Source organism: Perognathus longimembris, chromosome 4, assembly GCF_023159225.1.
Source record: "Perognathus longimembris pacificus isolate PPM17 chromosome 4, ASM2315922v1, whole genome shotgun sequence".
In the NCBI taxonomy this organism is placed as follows: Eukaryota; Metazoa; Chordata; class Mammalia; order Rodentia; family Heteromyidae; genus Perognathus; species Perognathus longimembris.
Window position 1 is genome coordinate 91,787,831 of NC_063164.1, and position 17,880 is coordinate 91,805,710.

Here is a 17,880-nt window from a genome sequence, read left to right on the forward strand (position 1 = left end):
AGCTGGGAAGGGCCTCGGGATGGTGGGTGAGATGGTTTTCTACTTGCCTCTCACCTGGTCTGAGCATATGAAGGGAGAGGATCACTGAAATCAAGAAACATCTGTTCGAGCTTCATCTCCACGTTTAATTAAGCTCTCAGAGGCACTTCCACTGCTGTCTACAGCTGCAGGCAGAAATGTGATTCTTCCCAGTCTAGTCTGGGAGGTTGAACAGGAAATGGTCAGGTTGCTAGCATATGCTCTATATGCTGGATCTTCGCTGGCTTTTTTTCTTGTCTTGCTACCAGGTCTCTTAGGCATACCCTGCAGAGAAGGAAGGCATGAAGTAAAACTGTTCCCTGTGGGGTGCTGATATTTTCAGCTCTGTGCCCCATCTGTCAGCACCCAGACAAAAGTCTTTGTACTTGATGCTGAGTAACACTGATCCCAGCTTGCTTCCGAACTGGTCTGTGCCCCTCTGTTTCTTTCCTTGCGTTGTGGGACCTAATCACCTCTCTGAGTTAACCAAATGCCAGGAAATGATATTACCACTAAAATATGGTCCTGATGAGCTTTGTCTGTAGCCTCTACCATAAGAGAATGTACTGTGACTGAAAAGAGAGGTGAGAGATTTTTCCCTAGGAACTAAGAACTAATTGACCCAAATGTTCAAGCTTCTGGAAACTTCAATATGGTGGTCTTTGGATGTAATGAATTTTTTTTCTCATGCCACAGTGGAAATTTTCCTTTCTAATCAGTTGGTAATGTAATATGAAATAGTATGGCATATCACAAATGCTATGCAACAATGTGGGCCTGTTTCTGTGTTTTGTGAACAGTATATTTGACTGAGATCTGGGGTTGTAGGCATTCTGTGGCCAGGGTCTTTAGCTAAATTCCTGGGTTTAGTTAAAACTGTTGAATACATACATTGAGAGTGGTGGCAAGTTGTTTTTTTCTAGATTGATGAAATTGTGAATCCATTAGAATATTGGATTTCTTTCTTTCTTTCTTTTTTTTTTTTTGCCAGTCCTGGGCCTTGGACTCAGGGCCTGAGCATTGTCCCTGGCTTCTTTTTGCTCAAGGCTAGCACTCTGCCACTTGAGTCACAGTGCCATTTCTGGCTGTTTTCTATATTGTGGTACTTGGGAATCGAACCCAGGGCTTCATGTATACGAGGCAAGCACTCTTGCCACTAGGCCATATTCCCAGCCAGAATATTGGATTTCAGATTGAACATAAAGATGTTTGCTGGGGCTGGGCCTTTCCGAATGTTAGGAAACAATTTCTGTAAACCAAGCCAAATTTCCCCTACCCTCCTGACATCCTCACTTTCGAACCTTAAAGCTCTTCCTAAACAACACTGACCTGGTTTGAGGGTCTAAGAACTGGCAGTAGGAGAGCAGTTTTGGAAGAGAGAGCCCAAGTGATAGGCAAAAGGATAGTCTCCAACTGTATGGCATCTTAATTATGAACAGCTCAGAAAACACTGCCCCCCATGACTAAATTTAGAAACATCAAGCAGTCCTTTTCTAAGATAATTGTACCTGACTTGGCTTGATTAAAAGAAATGTTTGAACTTTAGAGTTCTGCTTTCCTGGATGGAGTTTGTAGAAATTGAATCAGTAGAGAGGCACCTGGTATAAAATGTCTTGGAACAAAAATGAACCAGAAGTAAAAGATGGAAAGTGCAGTGTATGCTTAATTACTTGGATCCACATTTCAGTGTTGTGTAATATTAATAGTTTTTACAGTACTTGATGTTTTGAGGGCATTTTTGTATGATGATTGCAGTTAATCAAACATAGTTTGTCATGTCTGGTTTGGTAGTCTAGCAGTTTTTATTTAAATTCATGTTTTCTATGCCTTAATATACTGAGAAAAGATTTTGATTAGGACTTTGGTGATTAATTAGCTTTGGTGATTAATTAGCTGAACCTAACTAAGCAAACTACACATGAAAGCTCAGGTCATTACTGATATACAGAGTGTCTGGAGGAGGCACATTTCTCACTCATTATTTGGCCTTTGATTTCTCCCCGTGATAGTGAAACCATGTTCTGTGTTGTGGCTTGGCTCTGAGTCTGTGGGTTATGTAGAGGATCCCCTCAGTATCATTGAGCCATTCCCCCACACCCAAAACAAACCACCACAAACTCAGCTTCAAACAGCTAAACATTCCCCCCTCTCCTGAGTCTTTCCCAGGCCGCTAGCAATGCAGAGGCCAAATGGGAAAGTCTGAGTGACTGGACTGTGAATTAGGACATGAGCCCAGGCCTTCATCCACCTTTCATTATGCATCACCTCCCAGTCCCATGTAGATAAACAGAAAGCAAAGTAAGGCTGGCCATTGGAACACAAGATGTTCAAGTACTAATTGTTTTCCAAACAATAGTCAGTGTAAATGAAGTAAAGGGAAAGAAAGTGGGGACAAAGCTTAGAAAGAATGTAGTTTAAAGAACCTTCTTTATAACGCTCCTACTTTCCTGTAATTCTGTTCCTAAATGCAGCTATGTGCCTGGTGCGTTGTGAACAGCATTGAGGCTTAAATGTCTGCAGAGTCTCTGCATCCAAAGGGAAGTGAGAATCAATTTCCTGGTACTGTAATGAAAATAAGGTCTGCTCAACAAAATAAACTTTTGCCTCTCTTTAAAACTGTGTGGTCAGTCATTCAGCTTTTATTTACACCTAGAGCAGATTGAGAGCACACAGAAACCAAGTCCTTAATAGAAGTGGCATAGCTTGGCAGAGAACAGGTCTTTATCTCGAGTTTTGTCTGGCCAGTTGCTGGTGGCTTATGTCTGTAATCCTAGCTACTCACGAAAGTCTGTAAGATTCTACTTCTAGTTAACCCTGAAAAGCCAGAGTGAAGCTGCAGCTCAAATGGTAGACTAGTGCCAGCATTGAGTGAGAAACAGTGCCTAAGCCCTGAGTTTAAGCCCCAGTACTAGCGTGTGCACGTGCGCATGCACACACACGCACATACAGTTCTTTACATACAGCTTGTCTGACCTTAGAGTTGGATTCTGCCAGTCAGGCAGGTCCCTGGCAGGACCCAAACTAGGTTCTTCAAAATGTCAACAAAATTGTGAAGGCATTAGGAAAGAAAAAGCAATGGGGGTAGAAATGTAGACATTAATGGTTCTATAAAATGTAGAAGTAAAACATTCTACAAAATATACAAATAAAATGGATTGTAAGAAAATATTATGAGTCTTGTTGGATAACCTTGATATCAAGAATAAACATGTGAACCTGAAAGACTGACAAAAGAAATAGAAAATTACAGCAGATCTATAACAAATAAAGGAGAATGAAGCATTAATCAAAAACTTCCCAGCTTCTAAAAAAGGCAGGACCAGATGGTTGCATTAGTAAAATACGTCAATTTGCCACTAGTGGAAGTGGAGGTGTGGCTCTCGTGGTAGAGTGCCAGCTTTGAGTGAAAAAGCCAAGCAAGATCTCAAGGCCCTGGGTTCATGTCACAATATTAGCATACATGTATGTGTGCATGCACACACACACTTCATACTCAATGGGAAAGGCTGGAAACTTTTCTCCATAGGATCAGCAAAGATGTGTACTTTTGCCACCTCCATTCAACCATACATGTGCAAGTTCTGGACAGGGAAATTAAGCAAGAAAAAGAAAACACGTAAATTGGAAAAACAAGTTCTCTGCTCGCAGATGTACTTAATGTAAAAGCCACTAAAGAATACACACACACTCAAAAGGGGGCTATCTAATGAATTAGTAATGTCCATAGGACACAAAATTTCATTGTCAATAGTAACAATGAACAATCAAAAAGGGAATTCAATTTACATAGCACCAAGAGGAATGAAATATTTAGGAGTAAACTTAAGGCAACTGCCCACTGAAATACAGTGAAGGCTTTTAGTGTTGCTGAAATAAATACCTAAATAAATGGAAAGAGATATAGAGCATAGTTTTAAGATAATATTGTTAGAACAAAAATACTCTGGGGATTTATCTCCAGATTCAATACCTTACTGTTAAAAGCCCACTGGTATTTTTTTTTCAAAAATAAAATAGTTTGGAGCTGGGGATATGGCCTAGTGGCAAGAGTGCTTGCCTCGTACACATGAGGTCCTGGGTTCAATTCCCCAGCACTACATATACAGAAAACGGCCAGAAGTGGTGCTGTGGCTCAAGTGGCAGAGTGCTAGCCTTGAGCAAAAAGAAGCCAGGGACAGTGCTCAGGCCCTGAGTCCAAGGCCCCAGGACTGGCCAAAAAAAATAAAATAGTTTATCTTAAAATTCAGATGTACTTTCAAGGGACTCTGCTAAGTCAGGACAATCTTTTCTGGACTAGGACTTGAAATCAGCCTTGTTCTTTCACATAGCGTGCTTACTAGGCTGGCACTGTACCACTGAGCCAATACTTCCAGTCTAGCATTCTGCTGCTTAATTTGAAGTGAAGTTTCATAGACTTTCTTTCTAGACTGGCTTGAAGCTGACATCTTCCAGGCCTCTACCTCCTGAGTAGCGAGGATATAGATGTTAATCACCAGCATGGGCTCAGGGTAGAAAAACACATTCATATTTCAAAACCTACTACCAAGTGCTGTGGGCACAGGATGCCAGTGGAGCTGAGAGCCCAAAAAGCAGCCCTCACACGGACCACTGATAATTGAAATAAGTGCCAAAAAAAATTTTTTAATGCTGCTGGATACAACTGGATAGCCACATGTAAGAGAATTTAGTGGAATGTTAGCTTGGCAATGATTTCTTAAGTATACACATCAAAAGCACTGTTAGCAGAAAAAAAAAAAAAGATGCTACATTTCATTAGAATAAAGAAATTATACACTCAAGGACGTCATCATGAGAATATCCACAGAACCAGAAAAATGCATATAAGTCACATGATGAATCTGATAAAAGGTTAATATTAATGCTCAAGCTTGATTTTGTTTATTGTTGTGTCTTCAAAGTTCATCTCTTAGCTCAGGCTGGTATAATAAAATGAGGACGCTTGTGTGGCTTAACAGAAACCTGTTTCTCAGTTGTGAAGCTTGGAAGTGTGAGGTCAGAGCAGCAGCAGTGTCGGGCTGTGACATGACAGCTGTCTTCCCAGGTGGGAGACTTCTTACTGTGTCCTCAGAAAGGAGGGAGGGAGGGAGGGAGGGAGGGAGGGAGGGAGGTTGGGAGGGAGGGAGAGACTTTAGCATCTCTTTATTTTTTATGCTGGTCTCTGAGCTTGAACTCAGGGTCTTGTGACCTCCCTGGTGTTTTTCTACTTGAGCCACACCTCCAGTTTGACATTCTGCTAGTTAGTTGTAGATGAAGTCTTGCAGATTTTCTGTCTAGACTGGTGTTGAATGATGATCCTTCAGGTTTCAGCTTCTTGAGTAGCAAGGATTACAAGTGTGAGCCACGGTGCCAGGCTCTTCCTTTTCTTGTACTAACTAGTCTCATCATGAGCTTCCCACTCATGCCTCACCTGCCCTAATTTAAGCCTCGTTCCTCTCAAAGAGCATTTATTTGAATACCAAGATGTAGAACTTCAGCCTGTGAACTACAGATGGGGGCACAACTTAGTCACAACTTAGTCCACAGCATAACATATCAGACTTTTTTCTTTGTGGCACTGGGGATTGCACCCAGGACCTGGCACTATCTAGGCAAGCACACTGTAAGGCACTCTTCTAGCCCTTTCATTTATATTTTATTGTTGAGACAAGTTCTTTTTTAATCCTAGCCTCAAACTCATGATCCTCCTGCCTCCACATCATGCCTAGCTGGGATTACAAGCATGTACCACTCTGCCCAGCAAATTTGAATTTTCCCTTTGGATGTGTGCATGTAGGACTGGTGATTGAACCAAGTGCCTTGTACATGCTAGGCAAGCATTTTATCATTGAGCTATACCCCAACCCTAATTCATTTTAAAGATGGATAATACTCAGTCTTGTGTATGTGTGGGGTGTGTGTGTGTGTGTGTGTGTGTGTGTGTGTGTGTGTGTGTGTGTGTTCATGCCCATATTAGGGGTTGAGTTTAGGGCCTGGATACTTTTGATGAGCTTTTGATGAGCTTTTTTTTTTGCTCAAGGCCTAATATTCTACCATTTGAGCCCCAGTTACACTTCCCAGTTTTTTGTTTGTTTGTTTTGGTGCTTAGCTGAAGAGTCTCATGGACTTTCCTGGCCAGGCTGGCTTTGAACTTTAATCCTCAGATTTCAACTGCCTGAGTGGCTAGGATTACAAGTGTGAGTCATCAGTGTCTGACTTGTATTTAATGTCTTAAGGCACCCCACACCGCTTTCCACAGCAGCAACACCATTTGACATTACTTGCAGCGATGTGCGGGTTTCTGTCCCTCTCTATTTTTACCAATAGGAATCAGGTTTTCCTTTGTTCTGTGTCTGCTTGTCACCGCTGTGCATGTGGAGGGCGTCCCACTGTGGGGTTGACTTGCACTTCCCAAAGGAAGAATGGTATTGAGCAACTTTTCCAGTGGTTATTTAACCTGTGCTTTTCTTTCACAGAGAAATGAGCTCAGATCCTTTGCCTATTTAAAAATGATTGAATTTAAAGAAGTCTTTATATATCTTACATACTAGACTCTTTTCAGACATATGAAAAGATGGCTGAAAAGAACCTTGTAAATATTTCACACAGTGTGGCCTTGATGGTTCTCTCTCTCTCTCTCTCTCTCTCTCTCTCTCTCTCTCTCTCACCCTCCCCGCCCCCTCTGTACCTAGGGTTTAAAATTAGGGCTTGGACACTGTCCTTAAGCTTTTTGCTCAAGGCTAGCATTCTACTACCACTTGAGCAATAGCTCCACTTCTGGCTTTTTGGTGGTTAATTGGAGATAAGTCTCATGACTTTTCTGCCTGGGCTGGCTTTGATCTCAGATCTCAGCCTCAGATTTCAGCCTCCTGAGGATTATAGGCTTGAGCCACTGGTGCCCGGCTTCTTCCTCTTTTTAGAAGGACACCCGTCCTATTTTACTAGCACTCCACTTGTATAATCTTGTCTTACCTCAATTGCTTCTTTAAAGGCTCTGTGTGTGTATATATATACAGAGTCCCATATATATATATGGGACTGGAATGTCACATATTTTGGAGAGGCACAATTCCAGTCCATAAAAGCTACTTTACGGGGCTGGGAATATGGCCTAGTGGCAAGAGTACTTGCCTCATATACATGAAGCACTGGGTTCGATTCCTCAGCATCACATATATAGAAAATGGCCAGAAGTGGTGCTGTGGCTCAAGTGGCAGTGTGCTAGCCTTGAGCAAAAAGAAGCCAGGGACAGTGCTCAGGCCCTGAGTTCAAGGCCCAGGACTGGCAAAACAACAACAACAACAAAGCTACTTTACTTGGTAGAACGCTACCCTTGTGAGCTGAAGAGCTCAGGGACAGTGCCCAGGCCAAGAGTTCAAGCCTCACAACCGACAAAAAAGAAAAGCTACTTTACTCATTCATGTTGTAAACTAGACATGTACAATATTGACATAATTATAAATATACACAAGTATTTTCCTATGCATTATTCTTGAACCCTCAATAGTGTCACTTTGTCCTGTTTTGTTTGTGTGTTTATTGGGCTCAAGATCTGCTTAGTTTGGGGCTGGGAATGTAGCTTAGTGGTAGAGTGCTTGCCTAGCATGCATGAAGCCCTGGGTTCAATTCCTCAGCACCACATAAACAGAAAAGGCTAGAAGTGGTGCTGTGGCTCAAGAGGTAGAGTGCTAGCCTTGAGCAAAGGCCCTGAGTCCAAGCCCCAGGACTGGCCAAAAAAAAAAAAAAAAAAAAAAAAAAAAAAAAAAAAGATCTGCCTAGTTTTTTCACTCATGGCTATTGCTCTGCCACTTGAACCATACCCTACTTCTGGCTTTTTGCTGAGTATCTGAAAATAAAGAGTTCCTTAGATTGAACTGCCCAGGACTGCTCTGAACTGAGATCCTCAGCCTTCTGAAGAGCTAGAATTATAGATGTTAGCCACTGGCACCTGGCTCAGTAATATTTTTTGAAGTGCCATTTAAGTAATTTTGCCAAAATTGGCTTTCTATTTTCTTTTGTTGCTTATGCATTTTGTCGTATTTAAGACTCTACTGCCAAATTCATGGATGTTTTTCTCAAGGATTTTTAGTTTTAGCTCTTCCTTGCAGGTGTTTAGTCATTCAGGGTTGGTAAAGAGGTCAGGTTCAAGCTCATCTCTGCAGTGCTGCTGCTATGCTTTGAAGGACTTTCCTTCCCTGGAATGATTTCAACCTGTGTCCAACTGCAGTTGGTCATAAAACAAAGGATTTCTTTTGAAAAGTCATCAATTCTAGTGGATTATATCCCATTACTAGTGCCACAAAGGTGGGATCTTTCCTGGAGACGGTGACCCTCTCATATCCTAGAGCCAGTCACTGGCATGAAGTCACTGAAGCCCCTGCTGAGCTGAGATGGCTCTTCCAGCCACACTCTGAAGTGGGGTCAGGGGCAGTGTGAGGGGAATGGGTCTTTCTCAATGCCCTCCATGAAAGTTTAAAAAACATACAGTGCTTCGTTTGTCATACTGTTTTAATCCTGTATTCTCCTCAGATTCTCAAGAATTTTCTACTATATTATCATTTGTTTTTATTTAGTTTTTTATTTATTAGCATATACTAGTTCTGCATTGTGGAATTCACTGTGACATTCCCACACATACATGCAGTGAATTGTACACAATCTCACCCCCTCTACCACTCTCCCTTCCCTCCTTCCTAAAACTACTTCAACAGGTTTCACTGTTCTCTTTTCCAGCATGCAAACATTCTCCTTCAATCCTACACATCCTCATTCACCTCCGTTAGCCCCCCCCTCCATTAGTACCCACTCCTCACACACAGCCTCTTCCTCTTGCCCCATGGATTGTCATTTCTGAGAACAGTGTGGTAACTGAGAACGTAGCTTCCCAGTACCAATGTCTGCCTTCAGGATTCTCGTACATCTATAGGCAGAATTGTTTTTATGGACTGAAATCATGTCTTCCCAAAATATGCGAGACTCCAGCCCCTTGTATGACTAAAGACAGAGCCTTTAAGGAAATAGCTGAGGTTATATAAGATCATGAGGGGAGGGACCTAGTCCAACATATCTGGTCCCCTTACAGGAAGAGAAAGACATGAGGACCAGGTGGGGTGGGGTGGGGTGGGAGTGGGGATAGCTGTCTTTAAGTTGAGGAACGAAGCCTCAGAGGGGACCAGCACTGCTGGTGTTGGGATTGTGGACTTGCAGCCGCTGGGAATGAGAGAAAAGAAATTCTGCCTGCTGAAGCCACTCAGCCTAAAGTATTTTGTTTTGACAATTCTAGTAGACTAATACAGTGTTACTAATTAGCAGACTAATAGAATAACAACCTGGCTTAATCAATAGTGATTTAAGCATTACAATTATATAAATGTTGTTTGCTGAGGAAGCAAAGTGTGTTTTATAAAGAGTTTTCCCTTCTAGATTAACATTTTAACTACAGTTAACATTCTCTCTCTCTCTCTCTCTCTCACACACACACACACACACACACACACACACACACACACACACGGTTTTGAAACAACAAATGAAAACAAAGGAATGGGTGATACTTTCCAAAAAAAAAGTACTCTTTACCTGATGTATGAAACTGTAACCCCTCTGTCCATCACCTTTATAATGACGATTTTAAAAAGGAAAAACTGGAACCAGCTACAGTTGGCAAAATGTACAAGAAAAAGGTTGTAGAACTGAGCAGCATTTTCGTCTCCACATGGTATGTATTCCATTTCTAGTCAAAGAAAAGCAAAGTAGTAAACAGAAACAACCTGACTGGTGGTAGGTCAGCCCCTCCCTCCCCCTTCTTTATCTGTGGGCAACCAGTAATCAATCACCTGAGTGTGAGTCAGCAGAGGACCCCAGACTCCGAGATCACTATCTCATCCGCTGAGGTAGCATCCTGGACCACCCTGGTCAGCCTTCCTCAGAGAGGTTCCCCAGACTCTGAGATCACTTCCTTATCAGCTGTGGTTCCACCTCCCGTCTTTCCCTGTATAATCTGGCTCAATGAGCCCTCTCTCTCTTGCTCCTCTCCTTCTATTTTTCATTTCCCTCTGTCTCCCCATGCCTCCATCTTGTGCCAGCAGTTTGTTCTCCCCCTAACCCCCAAATAAACTCCTTTCTGCTTGAACCATGTGGCGGCTTTCCTTTCTGGCAAAACATCATCAGACTCTGTCTCAAAAAGTAAGCAAATGACTAAAAAACAACGGCAAAGTGCACACATGTTTTAAGATTTAAGACTAGCAAATGCTAGCCAGGCACTGGCTCATGCCTGGAGTCCTAGTGTTATAAATATGCTTTCTGAGAATCACTGGACTCACAACAATAGACAGGAAAATAAAGAATTGTCCTAGTAAGGCAAAACTTACTTCTGCATAAGGGTGCATTATCAGCCAAAAATCTGGCAAGCAAGCACATAGAGCATGCAGGATACCCCTCTATTTATCCCTAAAACAGCAGGTCCTCTGGCCAGATTGGTTGAGCTCAGATTCACAATCTGCTCATGATTGGCTAGTTTAAATAGGGTAGAATGTATTTACATAAGGTGACTTTGAAAGATTAATGGTATATTAGTAATCTGGAAATATACACACACCTGCTGGGATTTTTTGAACAATCTGAGGTATATCTTAATTCCATCTTGAAAAGAAACTAGTTTAAGACAAAACCTTACATTTCAAAAATTCTTCCTCATCCCAAAGCAGTTCCTCTTGGAGCTGGGGATATGACCTAGTGGCAAGAGTGCTTGCCTCGTATACATGAGGCCCTGGGTTCAATTCCCCAGCACCACATATACAGAAAACGGCCAGAAGTGGCGCTGTGGCTCAAGTGGCAGAGTGCTAGCCTTGAGCAAAAAGAAGCCAGGGACAGTGCTCAGGCCCTGAGTCCAAGCCCCAGGACTGGCCAAAAAAAAACAAAAACAAAACAAAAACCAAAGCAGTTCCTCTTTAGCTTGATAAAGAGCCAAGCTACTAGGCCAAATCAGGAAATTAATTTTTTTGTTTTATTGTTATGATAAAAGTGGTGTACAAACCGGTACCCATGGCTCATACCTGTAATCCTAGCTACTCAGGGGGCTGAGATCTGAGGATCAAAGTTCAAAGCCAGCCCAGACAGGAAAGCCCTTGAGATTCTTATCTCCAATTACCCACCAGAAAACCAGAAGTGGTGCTGTGACTCAAGTGGTAGAGGGCTGGCTTTGGGCTGAAGAGTTCAAGGACAGCACCCAGGCCTAGAGTTCAAGCCCCACAACCAATAACAACAAGTGTATGTATATATATATATATATATATATGTATATATGTATATATATTATATATATATGTACAGAGGGATTACAGTTACATGAGTCAGAGTGTGCTTCTTTTTGGACAATGTCATCCCTTCCCTCACTCGGTTTTCACATACAAGTTGTATAGTTCATTTTCAACAGTGTCTAGTGAGTACCACTGCTCCATTTGTTCACCCTTTGTCCTTCCATTTCTGTGCCCCTCTTACTCTCCCAAAGACAGTTCAATGAACAAATAAAACAAAAAGAAAACAACAACAAAGAAAAAAACCTCTTGTTTCTATTTCCTGGAGTTCATTTTGATAAATATTATTTTATATGATCAGATGCACATAGGCATTGCGCCTTTGTGTCCCTCACCTAAGCATATCCTCCTTTGGTCACACTGTGTGTAAATGCCTAGTGTCCAGTATTATTTATCATGTCCCAGTATAGTTTAGATCTAGCTTGCTACCTTGCTCTAACTCAGCTTTTTTGCTCACACTACTCAAGCTATACCTCTAGCTTGGCTTTTTGCTGGTTAATAGATGATGGCGTCTCTTAGGGTTTTCTACCAGGGCTGGCTTTGAACATCAGTCTTCCAGGTCTCAGCATCCTGACAGCTAGGATCACAGGTGTGAGCTACCAGCATGAAGCGTTATCTTGTAATCTTTCCACAATGACTTTTAATCTTTTTTAACATGTGTTTGTATGTGTTTGTACTGAGGCTTGGACTCAAGGCTAGATTTTTTGCTCAAGACTGGAACTCTACCACTTGGGCTACATCTCCATTTCTGGCTTTTTGTTGATTAATTGAATACAAGAGTTTTACAGACTTTCTTGCACAGGCTGGCTTAGAACCATGGTTTTTAGACTTCACCCTCCTGAGTAGCTAGGATTACAGACATGAGCTCCTGGTGTCCAGTTTCTATACCGACTTTTTCAAAAGCAGTTCTAAGCTGGGCCTGGTGGCTTACACCTATAATCCTAGTTAATCAGGAGGCTGAGATTTGAGAATTGTGGTCTGAAGGAAGTCTGAGCAGGAAAAACCATGAGACTCTCATCTCCAATAAACTACTCAGAAAAAGCCTGAAGTGTCTCAAGTGGTAAAGTGCTAGCCTTGAACAAAAGCAGCCCAGGGACCACAGGAAGGCCCCGAGTTCAAGCCCCAGGATTGGCGCGCATGTACACACACACACACACACACACACACACACACACACAAAAAAAAAAAAAAACCCAACACCCATAATTCCCTTAAGACTCACTAGATTTTTTTTATATCAATAGTTTGTTTCTTTTTCTTACTGTATAGCAATCCACTGTATGGGTATGCCAGAGATTTTAAAGTCATTTGTTCACCAAAGGAAATCAGCTATTTTCAGATTTTTAATGTGAGAAAAGTGAATGAGCATTTGGGCACAGGTTTTGTGTGAAATTTTTATTTCTTTGATATGTGTCCAAGCGCATGATTGCTGGATTGTTTTTTAAGTGATGTGTAGGTTTATAAGAAAACTCCAAACTCTTTTCCAGATTGGCTGTAATATTTTCCATCCCCAACAGAAATATAAAAGGCCTTGTTTCTTTATTTCCTTGCTGGCATGCAGTGTTGTCACTGGTTTTCACTTTAGCTATTCTAACAAATGTGTAGTGGTACTTTATTATAGAAAGTATTAGTTTGGGATTGTAATAACGAAATACCAGAGGCAGGCTATGTTTATGAAGAAAAGAGGTTTACTTAGCTCATAGTTCTGGAGGATCCAAGGTTCAGGACTGGCATCAGCTCTGCTCTAGGGGTACTTCCTGGCAGATATGCAAAGAGGAACAGCCTATGCAGGAGAATGTGTGAAAGGAAAAGATCACCTGGGCAGAGAGGAAGCCAGAGCCAGGGAGAGGAGAGGCTTGCTTCTGTTAGAACAACTAACTTTCTGGGAGAATGACCTTAATCGCTCAAGCCCCACAACCAACAAAAATATATAAATAGATAAGTTGATGTACAGAGGGATTACAGTTACATGAGTCAGAGTGTGCTTTTTTTTTAACAATGTCACCCTTTCCCTCATTCTCTCTGTTTTCACACACAAGTTCGTTCTCCGAGGATGGAACTCTCACTTGGTTCCTCCTGTTAGTATGGCTATAGTGAGGACCAAACCTCATTGATGAACTCTTGAGGCATGAACTTGGGTGGTTCCCAAACCACAGCAGGTTCTTCCTCTTCTACCTAGCTGTCAATGCTGCAGGGTGCGGATCCCCTCCCTGTGGTCTGCTCACTTTCTGGATTGTTTGTGGGCTTTGTTGTTGGCCGATATTTTATTGTTAGGTGTTTTTTTTGGTGGGGTGGGGAGTTGAACTCTGGGCCTGGGAGCTGTCCCTGAGCTCTTAAGCTCAAGTATAGCTCTCTACCACTTGAGCCACAGCACTGGTTTTGAGCCACTTCTGGTTTTCTAGTAGGTCATTGGAGCTAAGAGTCTAAAGGACTTTTCTGCCTGGACTGGCTTTGAACCTCGATCATCAGATCTCGGTCTCCTGAGTGGATAGGATTACAGGTGTGAGCCACCAGTGCCCAGCATATTGTTAGTTCTTGAGAATGACTTATTTACTCTAGATATAAGTCTGAAGCCTATATGGTTTGTGTTGCCGGGTCTGAGGGAGGGGAATCCTCATCTTTCCAAGAGTCCACCACTCAGAGACAGTCTCAAGCAAAAAGATGGGTTTATTGGGGAAGCAAAAAGTGAACTGACTGGCCAGGGATACAGCACAGACTTGGGAACTGAATCCACGCCCCCCTCACCCCCCAGTCTTGGAGCTGCGGTTTATCAAGGTAAAAGTGTAGCACAGATGTAGGGGGTTGATGTAGGGGGTAGAACACAGCAACAAACAAGCAAGCATGGAACATATGTAGGAGGTTGACACGGGGTAAACAAGTTAAGCAAGCCATTTACAGAGGCAGAATTTTGGAGTCTGGTTGGCCTAATAATCAAGATGGAGTCAACTCTACTACCTCCAACATTTCTTACCATGTTTCCCTAATCAAGATGGAGTCAGCTGTACTCCTTACAACAGTTTGTAAATGTCTTCTCCAAGTCTGTAGCTTGTCTTCTCCTAAATTTTTCTTTTTCTTTTTTTGTGTTGGTACTTCTTGAACTCAGGGCCTGGTGTTGTCCCCTAGTTTTGTTTCCTGAAGGCTAGCACTCTACCACTTGAACCACAGCTCTGCTTCTGACTTGTTTCTTTAATGCATCAAAAGTTTTCCTTTTGATGAGGTTTAGAGTATCTGGCTTTTCTTTGTGCTTTTAGTGCCAAGTCTAAGAACTCTCATACAAATGACCTTCCTCTTTTTATGTCAAACTTACGTTAAAAATACTGATTAGATACTCAAGCAGGCTGGGATCTGAGGATCACATTTCAAAACCAGCACAGGCAAGAAAGTCTATGAGACTCTTATGCCCAATAAACACCAAAAAGTCAGAAGTAGAACTGTGGCTGAAATGGTAGAACACTAGCCTTGAGCCAAAAAACATAGAGCCCTGGCTCTGAGTTCAAGCTCTAGGACCAGCGCGCACACACACGATGATTGATTTTCAGTGTTGGGGATTAAGCAGAAGGTATTAAGTATAGTAAACAAAAACTCTACCATAAGCTACCCAGTCCCAGAATTATTTATAACTTTATATGTAAATTAATGACTAATTTTAAATTATTTTTTATGAAGTGTGAGTCTTAGGTCAAGATGTATTCTTTTGTTGTTTGCTTTTGCTCATGGATGTTCACTTGGGACTGATTGTGTGAGTCTATTTCTATTTGTTTTAAAACAATATTCCATTGCACTTTATGTCTTTCTCTCTCTGCCAGTACCACATGGCTTTCATTATTGTAGTTGTATGGTTAGTTTTAATACAGAATACAGTGACTTCTCTTATTCCTTTTCATTTTTTTGTTAGCTTACAGAATTTCATTGTTACATTTCCACACATGTTTAGAATATGTTCCAATCAATCTCACTCCCTCCATCATTCTTCCTCCCCTTTATTCCTTTCTTGAGACAACTTCAAAGTCTCATAATTCTGTTTTCATGATTGCAAATAGCTTTCAATGTATTCATCTTCTTTCATTCTTAGCCTGATTATCTCCTGCTAGTTCTCACCCCCCACGCATCAAAGTGGTTTTGACTATTTTAGTTCGTCTGCTTTTCCATATTAATTTTATTATTAATTATTATGCTAGTACTGGGACTTAAACTCTGGGTCTGGGTGCTGTCCTTTAGCTTTTTTGCTCAAGGCTAGTGTTCTACCAGTTAAGCTCCAGCTCCATTTCCAGCCTTTTGGTGATTGATTGGAGATGTGAGTCTTAAGTACTTTCCTTCACAGGCTAGCTTCCAGCCCTGACCCTCAAATCTCAGTCTCCTGAGTAACTAGGATTATAGGTGTGAGCTATCTATGATGAGATCCTATAAATGTTAAAATAATCTTCATATTTGCAAAAATACTTCTGGAGATTCTTGATTTTATCATTATTGAATCATATATTAATTTGGGGAGAATTTATCTTGTATTTGATTTTTTTCCACTCAATGAATGTTGGCTATCAATCCATGAACATGGACTCTGTCCACTTAATTAAAATTGCTTGGACTTCCTTCCTCCCTCAGTTTGTGTGCCAATCCTCTCATTGCCCTTCTCCCCAAAACATGTTTCAACTTCCTGGTATTCTCGGCATTAAATTGTTCCTTAGTTGTTCGGAAAAATTATACCTTTGAACTCCTTCCCTAAGTATACTTTCCTTCAGTCAATTTGTTTGTATCTATATACATAAAATCTTATATATGTTATCATGTATGTTTGTATTGTAGCTCTAGCTTTCACATATGAGAAAAAAAATGTGCCATTTGTCTCTCTGAGCCTGACTTGCTGCATTTAACATAGTTTTTCTAGGTCTATCCATTTCCCTGCAAATGATATAATATTATTCTTTCTAATGAATAAGTAAGATTCCATTGTATATATGTACCTCATTTTCCTGATCCACTCATCTATTGTAGGGCATCTGAGCTGTTTGCATAAGTTGGCTATTGTGAATAGTGGAGCAATGAACATGGAAGTGCAAGTGTCTTTAAGGTATCCTGGCTCATGATGTTCTGGGTAGATGTACAGGAGTGGTATGGCTGGGTCTCAGGGAAGACCTATGTTTAGTTTTTTGAGGAACCTCCAGACTGCTGTCCAGAGTGGTTGTACTAGTTTACATTCTCACCAGCAGTGCAACAGGGGTCCTTTCCCCCTGCCAACATTTGTTCTTTGAATTCATGATGTTGGCCAATCTAACTAGTACGTGATGGAATTTGTAAGTTGTTTTTATTTGCATTTCCTTTATGACCTGGGATGATGAGCATTTCTTCATGTTTTTCTTTGCCATTCTTTTTTTTTTTTTTTTTTAATAGCTCTGAGGGTTGACCTCAGGACCTGGGCACTGTCCCTGGCTTCTTTTTGCTCAGGGTTAGCACTCTACCACTTGAGTCACAGTGCCATTTCCTGCCTTTTCTTTCTTTCTTTTCTTTTTTTTTCTGTTTATGTGGTACTGAGGAATTGAACCCAGGGCTTCATGCATGTGAGGCAAGCACTTTACCACTAAGCCACATTCCAAGCCCCATCTTTGCCATTCTTACTTTGTCTTCTGAGAATCTTTCCTTAGCTCCATTGCCCCATTTAGTGATTGGTTTATTAGCTTTGGGAGGGATTGATTTTTTTTTTTTAGCTCCTAGTATATTTTGGGTATTAGGACTTTGTATTGCTGGTAAAGATCTTCTCCTCGTCTGTTGGCTGTCTTTCTAGTTTAGTAACATGTTCTTTGCTATGCAGAAACTTTTTATTTTGATGTAATCCCATTTGTCAAGTCTCTTTAAAAAGTTTCTGCCCGTGCCTGTGAGTTTTCATGTTTCTCTTCCCCCCCTCTTGCATCACTTTCGAAGTTTCAGGTTTGATGTTGAGGTTTTAGATCCACTTTGAGTTGCATATATACTTAGGTTTATTAAGTATTCTTGGTGGACTGAGCTTTTATTTTTGTATGGTATTGGTATTGAACTCAGATGTGGGTGATGTCCCTTAGCTGTTTTGCTCAAGGCTGGAGTTCTACATATCCATTTCTGACATTTTGCTGGATAATTGGGGATAAGAATCTCTCAGGTTCATCTGTCTGGGCTGGTTATGAACCATAATCTCAGATTTCAGCCTCTTGACTAGGTAGGATGACAGGTGTGAGCCACCGGTGTCTGACAGATTCTTGCATCATCATGTAATATCCTTCTGTAATTCTTCTGTCTCCTGTAATTTTCCTCCCAGAAGCCAGTCCTAATGTTTCAAAATGATGCTGGTGTAGAAGTGAAGCTGTAGCTCAAGTGGTAAAGCACTAGCCTTGAGTGCAAAAGCATAGGGACAGTACCTAGGCTGAGTTCAGACTTCAGGACTGGCACAAAGTCATGCTTGCATATTATCCCACTGGAGCAGCACTCCTGCTGGGTGGGAGAAGTCCTGTGCTCCCATTGTTCTCATAATACTGTCCACGGAGGAAGACATAGCGAGTCCAATGGTGCTGTCTGGTGGGGG